The 13,738-nt window shown below is 45.1% G+C and overlaps 1 long non-coding RNA gene across 1 annotated transcript; it reads right to left on the bottom strand.

Moving 5' to 3' along the window:
• Positions 1-4,127: 4,127 nt before the first annotated feature.
• Positions 4,128-13,005, bottom strand: LOC128328302 (uncharacterized). Its single transcript, XR_008309129.1, has 3 exons — positions 12,491-13,005; positions 6,310-6,365; positions 4,128-4,217 (listed from the first exon to the last, which is right to left on the bottom strand). It is a non-coding gene; the product is annotated as an uncharacterized LOC128328302 (long non-coding RNA).
• Positions 13,006-13,738: the final 733 nt, after the last annotated feature.

The following is a 13,738-nucleotide window of genomic DNA, read 5'->3' as shown; positions in this document are numbered from 1 at the left end:
GGCCTCTGCTTTTAGTCTTGGTTTTCTGGGCCCTTCCAACATGAAGCCTATTTGGCAAGGATTACAAAATTTGGCAAGGATTACAAACTTACAGGGACAGAATTACTGACATAGCCTATATGAAGTGCTCTGAATAATTTAAAGAGCTATAAAATCCTAAGTATATAATAACTATACTTTATCATGAATGAAGCTGGTGTTGTTCAAAGAGCAATGAGCAGCTTGTAAGCCATAAGTATAATGCCAGCTCAGTGCATTGGGGCTGTTCCAGTCTTCTTTGCCATTGTAGTCCCTCTCTCCCATCTCCTGAAAAGCCATTCCTGAAGATCAGACAGAGAACCTGCCTGAGCAATGGAACAAGAAAGGCTGCAGTTGAAAAAGGAAAAGGGCAACCTCTCCCCACCCAAACAGAAGAGTTTCTGCTCTCACACAGAGCTGTTGGGATCCTGGCCAATATGTGGGAATGGAGCTATCAGAGAATGATTTGGATTCAAAAGTGCCCTCCCTCTCTGATTCCCTATTGTTGCCTCCACAAGCCTCTGAGCCACCTCCTGTATTATGCCAATGATTATTCACATAATACATGCGAAGAGTTTAAAATACTTTAAAGTGCTATAAAATGAGAAGTATTATTAGAATAAGTATATGTTTAAAGTCTGTACCCAGGTTACCCTTTAATTGATTTTCCCCAGACACTTCCTTAAACTCAGAGCCTTTGTTTCTTTTCACGGGTACACCCTTTTTGGTTAAGCCATTTGAGAAACTGCCTGTCCTTTCCTTGTCTTTCACCATAACATACACATTTGGTTCCTTTTGGCAGTTCTAGCTGATATTCTGAAGCTATGACAGTTGATAAAAAGGGAGAGACAGCCAACATTTGATAAACAGTAATAAGGTTCTTTGTGTTGTGCTAAGTAAATATCTCAGACAAGAATAAGGTATTACTGGAGCAGATACTGAAAAGGGTACTAAAAACAGCAGCCCCCCTGCCGTGTCTCCTAACATCTAGGGCTATTCAATGTGTTGCATGACATCATAGGGGTATGAGTCATTTCACCCCATGCATTTCATTGGCTTAACTGGGGGAAATAATATATTATGTAATATCACATTTTTTAAAAAACACTCTCTACCAGGGAAAGGGGGGGATATAAGATGTGTGGGTGCCATTTTGGGTGGCATAACCACATTACTTATTTATTTTATTTTATTTAACATATTTGTATACCGCCCAAAATGCAAGTCTCTGGGCGGTTTACAACAAAACAAATTTTTTAAAAAGTTAAAACATGACAACAATTTAAAATTTAAAAGGTTAAAACTATTACAAATCAAACAATTAAAACAGAATCTCATTAAAAGCCTGGGTGAACAAATGTGTCTTGACGGCCTTTTTAAAAGTTGTAAGAGATGGGGAGGCTCTTATCTCAGCAGGAAGCGTGTTCCAAAGCCTTGGGGCAGCAATGGAGAAGGCCCGTCCCTAAGTAGCCACCAGATCAGCTGGTGGCAATTGCAAAGGAACCTCTCCTGATGATCTCAATGGGCGGTGTGGTTCATAGCGAAGAAGATGTTCTCTTATATACCCAGGGCCCAAGCTGTTTAGGGCCTTATCGGTTATAACCAAGACCTTGTATTTTGCTCAGAAACCAGTGTAGACCTTTTAAGATAGGAGTGATATGGTCTCTCTGAGATGACCCAAAGACCAACCTGGCTGCCGTATTCTGGACCAACTGCAGTTTCTGGACTACGTACAAAGGCAACCCCACATAGAGCACATTGCAGTAGTCAAGTATGGAGGTGACCAGCAGATGTACTACTGTTCTGAGGTCATTTATCTTAAGAAACGGACACATCTGGTGTATCAGCCAAAGCTGATAAAAGGCACCTCTGGCTACTGCCTCAACCTGGGACACCAGGTTCATGATTATGTCAATCTGGCTACCCACTATTGGAAACAGAATGCTAGAGAGGATAGATTGGGGGCTTGCTGCTTCAGGACAGTTATTTTCAAAAATAATACTAGATATTTCAAGCATACTCACTGATGAATAAAGGAACACCTAGCGGCTATTCTCATGACCAGGAGAAATCGGACTAAGGGAGTCTAGCCTGATTTCTCCTGGTCGTCTGCTGCCACGGGAGCTGCGCGGCTCCCAGCATCAAACCCTGTGTGTGTCACAGCAACACACAAGGAGACCCCCACGGGGAGGCTGAAACAAGCTCCCAGTCTCAGGGGTCTCCCCAGGATGCTCCACACACTTGCATGGGGCATCCTGGGACTTCCGGGGGCCACACGGCCCCGATGCCTGCAGCCCCCACCAGCTCTGTGATGGAGGCAGTAGTCGTGTGGGCAGCCGATCCAGCCACCCAGGCCTTGGAGGATGCTTGTGTGTGGGGAGAGCGGGCTAAGCCTGCTCTCCCCACACATACCCTCCTGGCACTTCACACGGGTCGTGTGAAGCACCTCCTAGCCTACCATATATGAAAGGGAGAGGGAGATGTAATGTCCTTCAACATCATGTTTGGAGAGCTTGGCAAACAGCTTCTGATATGTATTTGTATGCATGGTATGCACCACCACACATACAGATGCCCATTCAGGGGTTGTTATAATAAGAGCAAAAGCTCTTTCTTGTTTCAGTTTTTATTCTGTCACATACTGCATAATCATGACTTTATACTCCATGTAAATTAATCCAGAATAATTACCATAGACTGGCCCTGTACTAACAGAAATCACAAACACAAATTATAAGCCCTGTCCATAAGCATTCATTAAAATGGTTTAAACATTTATCCTTTACCCAAACTGACATCATTTATGATGGTGAAATGGTGTCAAATGGTAAATGAAACAAACTTTTTGAATTTGACTTAATTCTGACACTAATAAAGCCTGAAATGATCATGACCTCCACCTTAAGCAATACCTTGGAGTGTGACTCTGAGGAGAATGGCCGGCCCCAGCCCCTGACTGGAGCCTGGCCGGCCAGCCGGCCAGGAGACCCCAGAGCCAGAAACCCTAGAGCTGGAAATCTTAGAGCCAGCCCTCACTGAGGTCTGAGTCCCTTGAATAACCAGCCCCTACCACATCAAGAACCTTGTGCAACCCTAAGCCTCCATACCAGCATCAGCAATAAGCCAAGAGGGATATGATGGAGAGGAGGAAGAGTGTGAGACTCCAGGCCAGAAAACTGTTCACTCTCTAGACAAGGAGGGTTCATCTGAGTCAGGAACCCATTAAGATCTCATGCCACCTCTGGCTCCTGTCTTGAAGCTTTGCAGAGTTCTGCAAGCCTGCCTTGCCTTGCCACCTATTAGACCGAATGGATTCTTGTCTTTGGGACAGGATGAGACAAAAACACACATTTAACCATTGGGTTAACCATTGGGTTCTCTAGAAGAGATAAAGAGGTCTTCATTTGCCCCCAGTACCCTTAGGCCTATGGGTACATATGGCAGCAGAATGAGGTGGTGGATTCCTGAAATGAACCATACCACTTGAGACTGCAGATGGAGAAATTGCACGTTTGAGTGTTTCCCCATGCAAAACAAACATACAGAGACTCCCCCCAAAAAGCCTTCCTTGCAAGAAGTATACTAGTGCTTCAGGCAATGGACTGGCTAGAGTCTTTCTGATGTTAGTTTTTTACATGCAGGAAGGCTGTGATAGTTGGCAACAGTTCCAGTCCTGTCAATCATCTTTTAAAGCCCAAGGAACCACCCTCCAGGTGGGATTCCTAAGGGAGGGGCTTTAGAATGGAGCAGAGAGTGGCAGCTGAACTTCCTTTCTGTAAGCTCTGAGGGAGAGTTAGATAGGGACAGACAGGGCTAGAGAGAGGATCTCTAGAGAGATAGAGTCTGTTCTGGAACTGATGGGGAGGGACTGGGTCAAGGGAGGGAGCGGGTAGGACATGATCTGTGTCTATAGGTGATAGGCGATCCAACTGTGGCTACCTCGGTCATATTGTTTATCCATCTGTCCATGTTCACTGTGTAGAACGTCTGCCAGTGGGTGGAATCTGTGTGTCTTACACTGTAGTCACTGTTGTTATAGAAAACATTACGAGTGTGAGCTCTGCTTTGGTAGATAAAAACCTTTAAGCTGCTTGTAAGTAAATACACCTGTTTTAGTTTTATTTAAAAGTCCATCCTGTGTCCAGTTATAATTTCTTCTCACACAGTTCTTTGGGGATTAAAAGTGGTGGCAGCAAAAGCTAGATAAAGTGAAGTAGATATAAAATACATCAGTGATATTGGTCCACATAAGTATACGGTTAAGTTTTGGATACAGACTGCTCCTCCCACCCCTTAGCAGTGTCTCAGGCTTATGGGCAGGGTGCCACTTGTCACAGAGGTTATTCTTTTAAATGGCCCTATCCATCTGCATGCTAAATAAAGTGATTATTACTTCAGGGTTCTGCTCTCTTATACAGCGGAAGGTGTTGATGAAGCTTCATTCAGTACATGTCATATTCATGATGAACTGTCTGTCTCAGTTATGAAATGAGAGCAAAAACTGGACTGAGAGGTGTCAAGACAATGTCCTCATCTTCTCCAGCAATTAGCCATTCATTTGACTGACAGTAAGGCTATCCACACAAGTGGGTGGGTGGGGTAGGGGCAAGGCAGGGTCCAACTCCCTCTCCGCAGATGACCAAGCAAATGCTGCATGGACCAAGATGACCAAGCAAATGCTGCATGGACCAAGATGACCAAGAAAATGCTGAGTGTGAGCATGGCTCACACTCCCGGATGGTCTGCGTTGCTCCAAGCAGCATGGATCTCTGGAGGCCAGGACAACGTGCCTCCAGATATCCCACAATGCATTGTGAGATGAGCATGGTGCATTGGGGGATACCCCTGTGAGATGGGCACTCTAGGTGTCCATCTCTGTGTATGCTTGTGCTGCGTTCAGCCCAAGCATACACATGATCCTGTACCTGGGGTATGGGTGCACTTGTGCCCTTTAATCCAGGTAAATGCCTGGGTACCAAACTTGGACTTGTGGGGGAGGGAGAGTCAGGATTTGATTTGATACTGGCACTGCACACAAGCAGCCCTACTCTGCTTACCTAACCTGGGCATCCCTAACCTGGCTGGCTGCTTGTGTGAGTAGCCGATATGTGTTGAAAACGGACCATTAAGACTTAGATTCAAATGCCTACTGAGCCATAAAACTCATTGATCTAGGTTCCATGGCTGGGTTCAGATATAATGGGAAACCATGGTTTTCCATTAGGAAAAAAAGCCTAAGGAAGCTTCAGGCTGCTGAAGTTTTATATCCAGGCTTGTTTTAAAATCTAGTTCATTAACAAACCACAGCTCCCTGGGGATGAAAAAACAATCTTATACCTTAAGAACAAACTTTGGTTTGTTCTTAAAAACAAGAACATTGTTTCTTACGCTACCTTACGCTTATGGTGGGAAACCATTGTGTCCCATTACATTTCAATCTGACTTCTCCCTCAGCCTAATCTGCCCCATAAGGTTTTTGTGGTGATAAAACAGAAAAACTCCATGGCTGTCCTGATGAATATGATGAATTCCTTTGAGCTAGCCCATTTCTCATTTGTGAGCCAGGATTCTAGACATCTGTAGGACTGTACTACTGGGATTATATGGAAACGATCTGGCCTCTCCCTGCAAATGTTGTAGTATTTTTCCACGTAAGGGAAAATTATGGCTGCACCACTCCTCTTTTACAGAAAAACATTTTAAAGGCAATTGAGGTAATTCCTGGCAACTAGGTGAATGATTGCTACAGTGAAATCGAATCCTTCCTCCATTCAGCAATATTTTTTCCACAGAATTGTGCAAGTACTCTTCAGGCTTTGTTACTCAGCAAAATAAAATTGCCATGTGTGACCATTGGTAACCTCTATTTAAGCATAATAACCACTTTTCCTCATTTTTCTTCGTCACCCACAAATAGATTTTTGGATCTCAGAGTTTGACATGAAGTTTCAAGGTTTTAGCCTTCTTCTCTGGGAGAAAGAGTTAAATCCCAGGATGAAGGTCAAAAGCAAGGGGCTTCCTCCTGCTATTTAAAAATTTGAGCCATTTCCTCAGGGGTGTAGCTATGATTGGAAAAGGTGGGATAAATGTGCCTGGGTCCTGAGAGAGGAAGGGGGTGCTGTGTGGGGAGTGTATAATATTATTTGCATACAAGAAAGAGAAAGGACATGACTGAGAATATTTTGTTTTTCACCATTTCTTTACCATTCTTCTGCAGCAAAGACATGGGGTGGGAAGGAGTGGGGCCTGGGGTCCATCTTCACTTCTTGTTCCAAGACCTCTCCAACCTACCTTTCTCTGCATTTCCTTCTTCTAAACTTTCTTCCTGTCTTCATATCTTTCTTTTTCTGTATGAAAAGAGACTTGAGGAGTGGGCACCAATATAGACATACTAGATTTACTGAATAACATATGGGAAAGAAGGTGACAATTCTGTGCTGGGGTATAAGCTAGACTAGAAGGAAAAGCTTAAATTATTTTATTTTGATTGCCCAACTCTGCTCTTGCAACATGAACTCTTAGGCTCCACACACTGAGCCTCAGGACATAAGGAGTCTGGGGTTGCTCCTGTATGCAATTCTGCTCCTCAGAAAATCTGATGGCAGCTGTGGCAAGGAACCCTTTTGTATACCTTTGGCTAGTGGGCCAATTGCAGCCTTTCTTGGAGACAGCAGGTCTGGCCAATTGCATTCATGCCTTGGTCACATCTCACTTAGATTACTACAACACACAGGCTGCCCTTGAAAAGTATTCAGAAACTTCAACTGGTCTAGAATACTACAGCCAGATTACTGGTGGGGGTCTCTTATGGGGGGCATATTATTCCATTTTATTTAATCTGCATTGGTTTCACATCTGTTTCTGGGTGTAATTAAATACACTTGAAGTGTTTGTACAAACACATGGCACTAGCTAGTTGTGCTAAGTCTAGAGCTTGCATTCCGGACAAGTGTTGCACTAGCACAAACATGTTTGTACATATGCAACAAGGTTCACAACCTGTGGCGCACCTCACCTGTTTAGCCAAATTATGCAATAGTGCAAGAACACAACTTCAAGCATAACTTTGTGCAGCTGTGCAGTGTCCTTGCACTAAAGCAACTTCGTGCATCATGCAAGCATTTTGTTAGGATGAATGCCAGCCTTTGATTGCTGTCTAGGAGGCTGGGCATGGGGTATTTTAGGGATCACCTACTGCTAGGGAATTCTAACCACACAGTGCAATCTTTCAAGGAGACCCTGCTCCATCTGCCAACTCTAAAGAAGTTCATTTGGTAATGAGGCTCTGGAACTCCCTCCCCCAGGAGGCGCATACGACTCCATCCCTCTTGGTCTTTCTGAGAATTGTAAACACTTGGCTTAGAGATTCCAATGCTAAAACAATGTATTTATGTTATCCTAGAGTTCATACAATGAACTCAACATACAACACTGTTCATACAATGAGGTCGTTCACACAATCAAAAACTGCTTTCTACCTGGGTTTGGGTTGGGAGCTCCCAATTTCTGGTTGTATGGAAGCAAGGTAAGAGGAAAACCTGGGGAGAAGTGATTGTGTGGAAGCAAGGTAGGAGGAAAAGCTATCCAGGTGTTCGTCCTACCTTGCTTCCACACAGTCACTTCTACCCAGGTTTTCCTCCTGCCTTGCTTCCACACAACTGAAAATTGGGAGCACACACAGCTCCCAAACCCAGGCAGAACACAGCTTTCGATTGTGTGAATGACCTCATTATTGTCTCCCCCCAGATTGTACATCACCTTAAGTGGTGCAGTAGGGAAAGGCTTGACTAACAAGCAGAAGGTTGCTGGTTCGAATCCCCACTGGTACCATATTGGGCAGCAGCAATATAGGAAAAGGCTGAAAGGCATCAGCTCATACTGTGTGGGAGGAGGCAATGGTAAAACTCTCCTGTATTCTACCAAAGACTACCACAGGGCTCTGTGGGCACCAGAAGTTGAAATTGACTTGACAGCACCCTTTACCTTTACCAGATTGTACCTGGGAAGAGAAGGAGAAGCAGACTTTGGGTTTACATGATGGGACTTACACACACCCTCTTTTTCCTTTCCTCCTCTCACTACAGAGAGGATGAACAACTGAACCCAGAGATCTTCTGTTTATTTGAACACAGGATTTCTCCTGATCTTGGAAGATTAGCTATCCAGAAGTGACTGAGAGAAATACAAAGGGGAAGGGAAGAAGCCTGCATGCCCAAATTCTCTTTCCACATGGATCCTAAAAGGAAGATCTTTCTGAACAATCCTGTAGATGATATTATCAGCTACATTCCAGAAAGACCACAAGTATTAAGTGTTGTGCTCCCCTTACAAATACATCCAGATATCATTTCTATTAGTACCACTTCTTGTTTAGAGGGTATATACATGTTGGAGCAAATAAGCTCAACGAAACGATCTCTCTCTATAGTTCTTTTAGGCGTATCTTTCACTAATCCCATGTGTGGCAGCTCTCATGAGAGTTCGTGAACAGCTGCCGGATAGTGACAGGGATGGGCGGGAGGAAAGAAAATTGTGGCGGCAGCTGGGCCAGGGGCCCGGGGGTGTGTGGAGATGGTGGCAAATGGCAGCAGTAGGCAGGCAGAGAAAACGGCGGGGGCAGGCAGAAGAAGGCGGTGGAGGCCAGGCGGGAAGAAAGAAAGGTTGTGTCTGGAAGCCTTTGTAATCTAACATGGAGTAATGTAATTGCTGTTATCAGAAATCTCCAGTTGTGACAGGGGAATCTGATCCTCATACTCTCGGACTCACATTTGGCTTAACAAGCTAGCTATGATATAAAACTTGGGATGAGTTTCATTCCTCTCCCCCTCTCCCCACATCAAATCATGTGCACACTTGATAATGCAAAAGAGATAAAATATTTTCACTATATCCTTTTACCTATAACTGTATTTTAACTGAATTTTGTTTGGCATAGGAAGTTTTGTGCCAAACCTTTGGCCCAGCCTTAATTGCACGGCTTTCTATAACATTCACTGGGACTTTGTCATGATTAATTTTTTCTCATTTGTGCCGACTGAGGATTCATTTTAAATAATTCTTTCTTGACTGCCCTTGTATCAGAGCCAGGATGAGGGGTAGGTGTGTGAGGCAACTGCCTTGAGCCCAGCACACAAAGGGATGCAGCAAATGACAGCTGTAACTACTAAGTGTTATACTTCGTAAAGCAATTTTTAACATCAGAATATTCCTCCCTCTGTAGCATATATATGGCAATGCTACAAGTCATAGGCATTAAAAAGAAGGCCCAAATACTTCCAGTGGATGGTACCCCACAAATATTTGGTGATTTGCAGTGTGTGAGGGGGGGAGAGGGGTTGCCTGAATCATTACAAAACATGGACAGATATAGATACAGTGTGAAACTAGAATACCACTCTCCTTTCAACAGCAATTCACTGTGTGGTACCATCTACAGCCTGAAATGTGTACATGATCCTGCTCCTCAGGAAAGCTATAAATATGTTTATGGCAGGAAGGGATAGCAGTACCCTGTAATATATAGGACTCATTCAACTACCCAGAAGTAAGACAGGAACCAGAGGTTCCTGGAAAATGCACGCTCCCAGCGGACATATTGTCTGAACCTGTCAATCTCTGGTTCCCACACAGGTTCTCGACTGTTGCCTGAGATTCTCCACCCAACATCAAATGTTGATGACAAGTTGGGCAGAGCATCTTGGGCAGAAGTCAGGAACCAGTGCTGGGACTGGAGGCAAAATGGTGTACTTCATACTTTCATTGGGGGATTAATGTTCAAACTTTGCCTTGGAGGCACAAATGCCTTCTCCTGGCTCTGCCTTAGAAACTAGTGGATCCAGATGGTTCTTGGGGAGTTTCCTGCTGCCATGACTAGTGGTCCCGTTGAAGCATCTGCCAATCTGTAGAATGGGGGAGTGGTTTGAGCAGTGACATGATTGCTTTTGAGTTGTCCCTCCCACTCTCTTCCACTTCCTGGTTTCTGGAGAGCTGGAAGTAATGAATGGCAGTGATGATGGCTACAGCGTGATAGGAAATGTTTCCACCACCGTTGCATCTCATCACAATTTTCCAAGTAACGAGAGGCCTTTTAAATCTTGGCTTTCAGGGTGCTATGGAAGGCTCCTGTGTGCTACTGACCTGCAACCAATTTGCAAGGCACTTTGTGAATAAAGGTGTTTGTATCCACTTTGAACTTGAATCAACATTGAGAGCAGTACCAGGAGATTCTTTGGCGTCTGCTTTTCCTATTTCTATGGATAATTTTGAGTGTTATTTATTTATTTATTTATTTATTTATTTATTTATTTATTTATTTATTTTATCACTCAAACTTCTATACCACCCAAACTTTCATCTCTGGGCGGTTAACATCTATATACTTATTTCTTGTAGATGGGCCATGTGCGGCGACGTGCTAGGAAGGAGGCGATTGGCTGAGTTTGCAAGCAGAAGCACCTGATTGGGCAGTGGGGATTCCATATCAGAGGCGTAACTAAGGAAAATGGCGCCTAGGGCAAGCACTGAAATTGCGCCCCCCGCCGCCCAAACATCTGGCACGCATCTTTCAGGTTTCAGTTCTCAGGTGTCAAGTACAATATCACACATTTTCATTGAACAAAATGTTTTTCACTTACTAGCACTGATTTACAAATATGTTTAGGATGCTACTTCCAGCACAACACAAAATACTTTATAAAGTTATCCTCTAGCCCATGAAACATGCCACTTCTTTGGACACTTAAATCACCTTCCCTATTGTTTAATTTCCAGAGGAAAAGGGGATATATCCAGAGGCACATTACAATCAAATTTTAAAGTATGAATTTGGTAGCACTTATTTTCATTGTAGCATAAGTTAAGGTTGCAAACTACTTCTTCAGAAGTATTTACTACTTCAGATGGCAAAAAATTGACATAGAACCCTACAACAGCTTATGCAGTATTCAAAATCAGTTATCTGAATGCATTCTTTGAAAATCATAACACAAGACTACCACTGCTATCCAAGCACATTATTATAATAGCACAAAACCAACCGTCCCCTTACACTGCTGGAGAAGCTTCATTATTACTATGGATACTACTCATAAAGCAGCATGTAGCACCTTAAAGACTAACAGATTTACGGTAGCGTGAGCTTTCATGGACAAGAGCCCACTTTGTCAGCTGCACAAAAACTCCGTGCCACAATAAATCTGTTAAAGATCCCACAAGACAGTTAGTAGTAGGAGTAATGAATTTCACATCCCACATATCTGAGAAAGGTGGAGAAGGACATGACGAATTTCCGGAAGAGTGCCTTTCTTCTTAGAAAGCAAGCAAAAGTGCAAAGATCTTATCTGGAAAATGACTCATGAAAGTCACAGTCCCAACCTCTGCAGTAACCAAAGCTGAGCGATTCTCAAGTATCTATGCATTTGGTATTGTATTGTTTCCCATCACTGTGTACATGCTTTGCTATTTGCTGCATGGGACCGAAATACACCAAACAATATTATTTTTACATTTTACAATAGACATGTGGTCTATGATTTCTGTGGAAAGAGTTGAGAGGAACCTCACACTACCCTCGGCTATTTGGTTAAAACTTGTTTCCTCCTTGGCTCGCTTCTCCTGAGTTTTTGCTTATGCATCAGGAGGTGTTGGAGAAAACACATTTCCAAGGGTCACTTTTCCATGAGACTAAATATGTAGGGGGCAGCACGAGAAGCCAACTAACACGCCAGAGTTTTAAGGGGCTAGCTGTTCTGCTTTGCTTCGGAAGGCAGCAACCTTTTCGAATGGTCCTTCGGGCCTTCTCCAATCACCACCCCGCTCCAGTGGCCGAATCCGTTCCCCGCGAGTTGTGCAGAACATCTTCCTCCTGGATCCCTTGTTACATAACTTACTCATCATGGAAACTTCCACTCTCCGTGCATCGCACCCGCAACTATGCCAGAGACATTTTTAAAAGCACAGATTTTTGTCAACAACTAAGCCCTGCTGCGCACAGCCATCAAGCCCTTTAGCAATAGCAATAGCAATAGCACTTACATTTATATACCGCTCTATAGCCGGAGCTCTCTAAGCGGTTTACAATGATTTAGCATATTGCCCCCAACATTCTGGGTACTCATTTTACCGACCTCGGAAAGATGGAAGGCTGAGTCAACCTTGAGCCCCTAGTCAGGATCGAACTTGTAACCTTCTGGTTACAGGGCGGCAGTTTTACCACTGCGCCACCAGGGGCTCCTTTAAAAATCCTTTAAAAACATGGATTTCAGTTTAAAAAACAAACAAACCCCAAATTAAGAAGCCCAGTGATTTAAGACTCGCCTCTGCCAAACGCTAGGCTGGAAAACCCCGCTCCCGCTCGACTGCTTGGAGATAAATTAAAATTAAAATAAAATAAATCAAGAGAGAAATCGTCTGCTTGCCCCCCCGCCCTTTCCATTATTGATCGAGACTAACATACAGATGATAGAAAGGTTACCTCGTTACTGAGGAGGGGACTCGGGAGGGAGAAGCAGGCACTTGGCAGGGAATTGACGCGATCACTTGGAAATCTGGCCCCCCTCTCGCCTCCCTCCCTCCTTCCCCAACAGCAGCAGCAGCAGCAGCCGCCCCACAACAACTGAGAGATTAGCTCCTGTCCGACGTCCGTGCCGTGCTGTCTTCCACCTCCTGCCTGTGCCTGGCTGCAGCCCCAGCCCCCAGCAACGCTCTCCTCCGCCGCACGCCACATGCAGAACAGAAGGCGAGCCGAGCTGGGAGGACGCCGACGGACGCACACGCATGCGCAGTGCGACTCGGCATGCTGGCCAAGTCGCGCGTGCGTGCGTGCGTGCGTGCGTGCGAGACCCGGCTAGGAGACCCAAGAAAGAAAGAACGCCGCCGACCAGCGCCTTAAGAGAAGCAGCTCCTGCTGTGTGGCAGCCGCCAAGATGGCAGGCCAACAAACAGGTCGCCCCTAAAGTGCGGGAAGCCTTCATCCGAGCCAGCAGCCAATCAGTGGAAATGCTGTACTCGCTCGCGCACGCTCTCTTTCTCTCTTTCCCGGCGGCACCTGTGTCTCCCAAGCCAGGCCAGCAAAGCAATGGGGGGGGGGGGCGTGGGCGCCACGCGGAAGGGACCGCTCGTGGGGGAGGGGGCACCGACGCGCTCCCTTGACTGCTCTGCTGAGCCAGAGACATGTTTATTTTTTAAAAAATATTTTTTAAAAAAAAAAAAAATTTGGATCGTCGGGGGTCATGGCGGCCCCCCCACGTGACCCGCAAAGATGGTGCGGGGGGCACGTGCCCCACCGCCCCCCTATCGTTACGCCTCTGTTCCATATGCAGAGTTTGCAACCAGAAGCACCTGACTGGGCAGTGGGGATTCAATATGCAGATAGGGAGAAGGAGCCTGTGAGAGCAGAATCATCATGGTGATTGGGCAGTGGGGATTCCCTATGCAGATAAGGAGGAGGGGCCTGTGATGGTTAAGGTCAATTGGAATGCAGCTGTTACTGGTCGGAAGATGTTCTTGATATAAAAGGATAGCAGGCAGGGGTCTGCAAAAAGGCAGGTTGTGAGGGAGGAAAGAGCCCCTTCTGCAGAAGGAGGATGCCGTTGTGTAAATGAACAAAATCTGTTAACTCAGGGAGGGAGGGAGAAAAAACGTGAAGGGAGGGGGAAGAAAGAGTGGAGAAGAGCGAGTGGAGGAGAGAGAAAGAGAAAAAGAAGGGAGGGAAAAGAGAGAC

Source organism: Hemicordylus capensis, chromosome 5, assembly GCF_027244095.1.
Source record: "Hemicordylus capensis ecotype Gifberg chromosome 5, rHemCap1.1.pri, whole genome shotgun sequence".
Taxonomy (NCBI): Eukaryota; Metazoa; Chordata; class Lepidosauria; order Squamata; family Cordylidae; genus Hemicordylus; species Hemicordylus capensis.
This window is presented reverse-complemented; position numbering and strand designations above follow the sequence as displayed.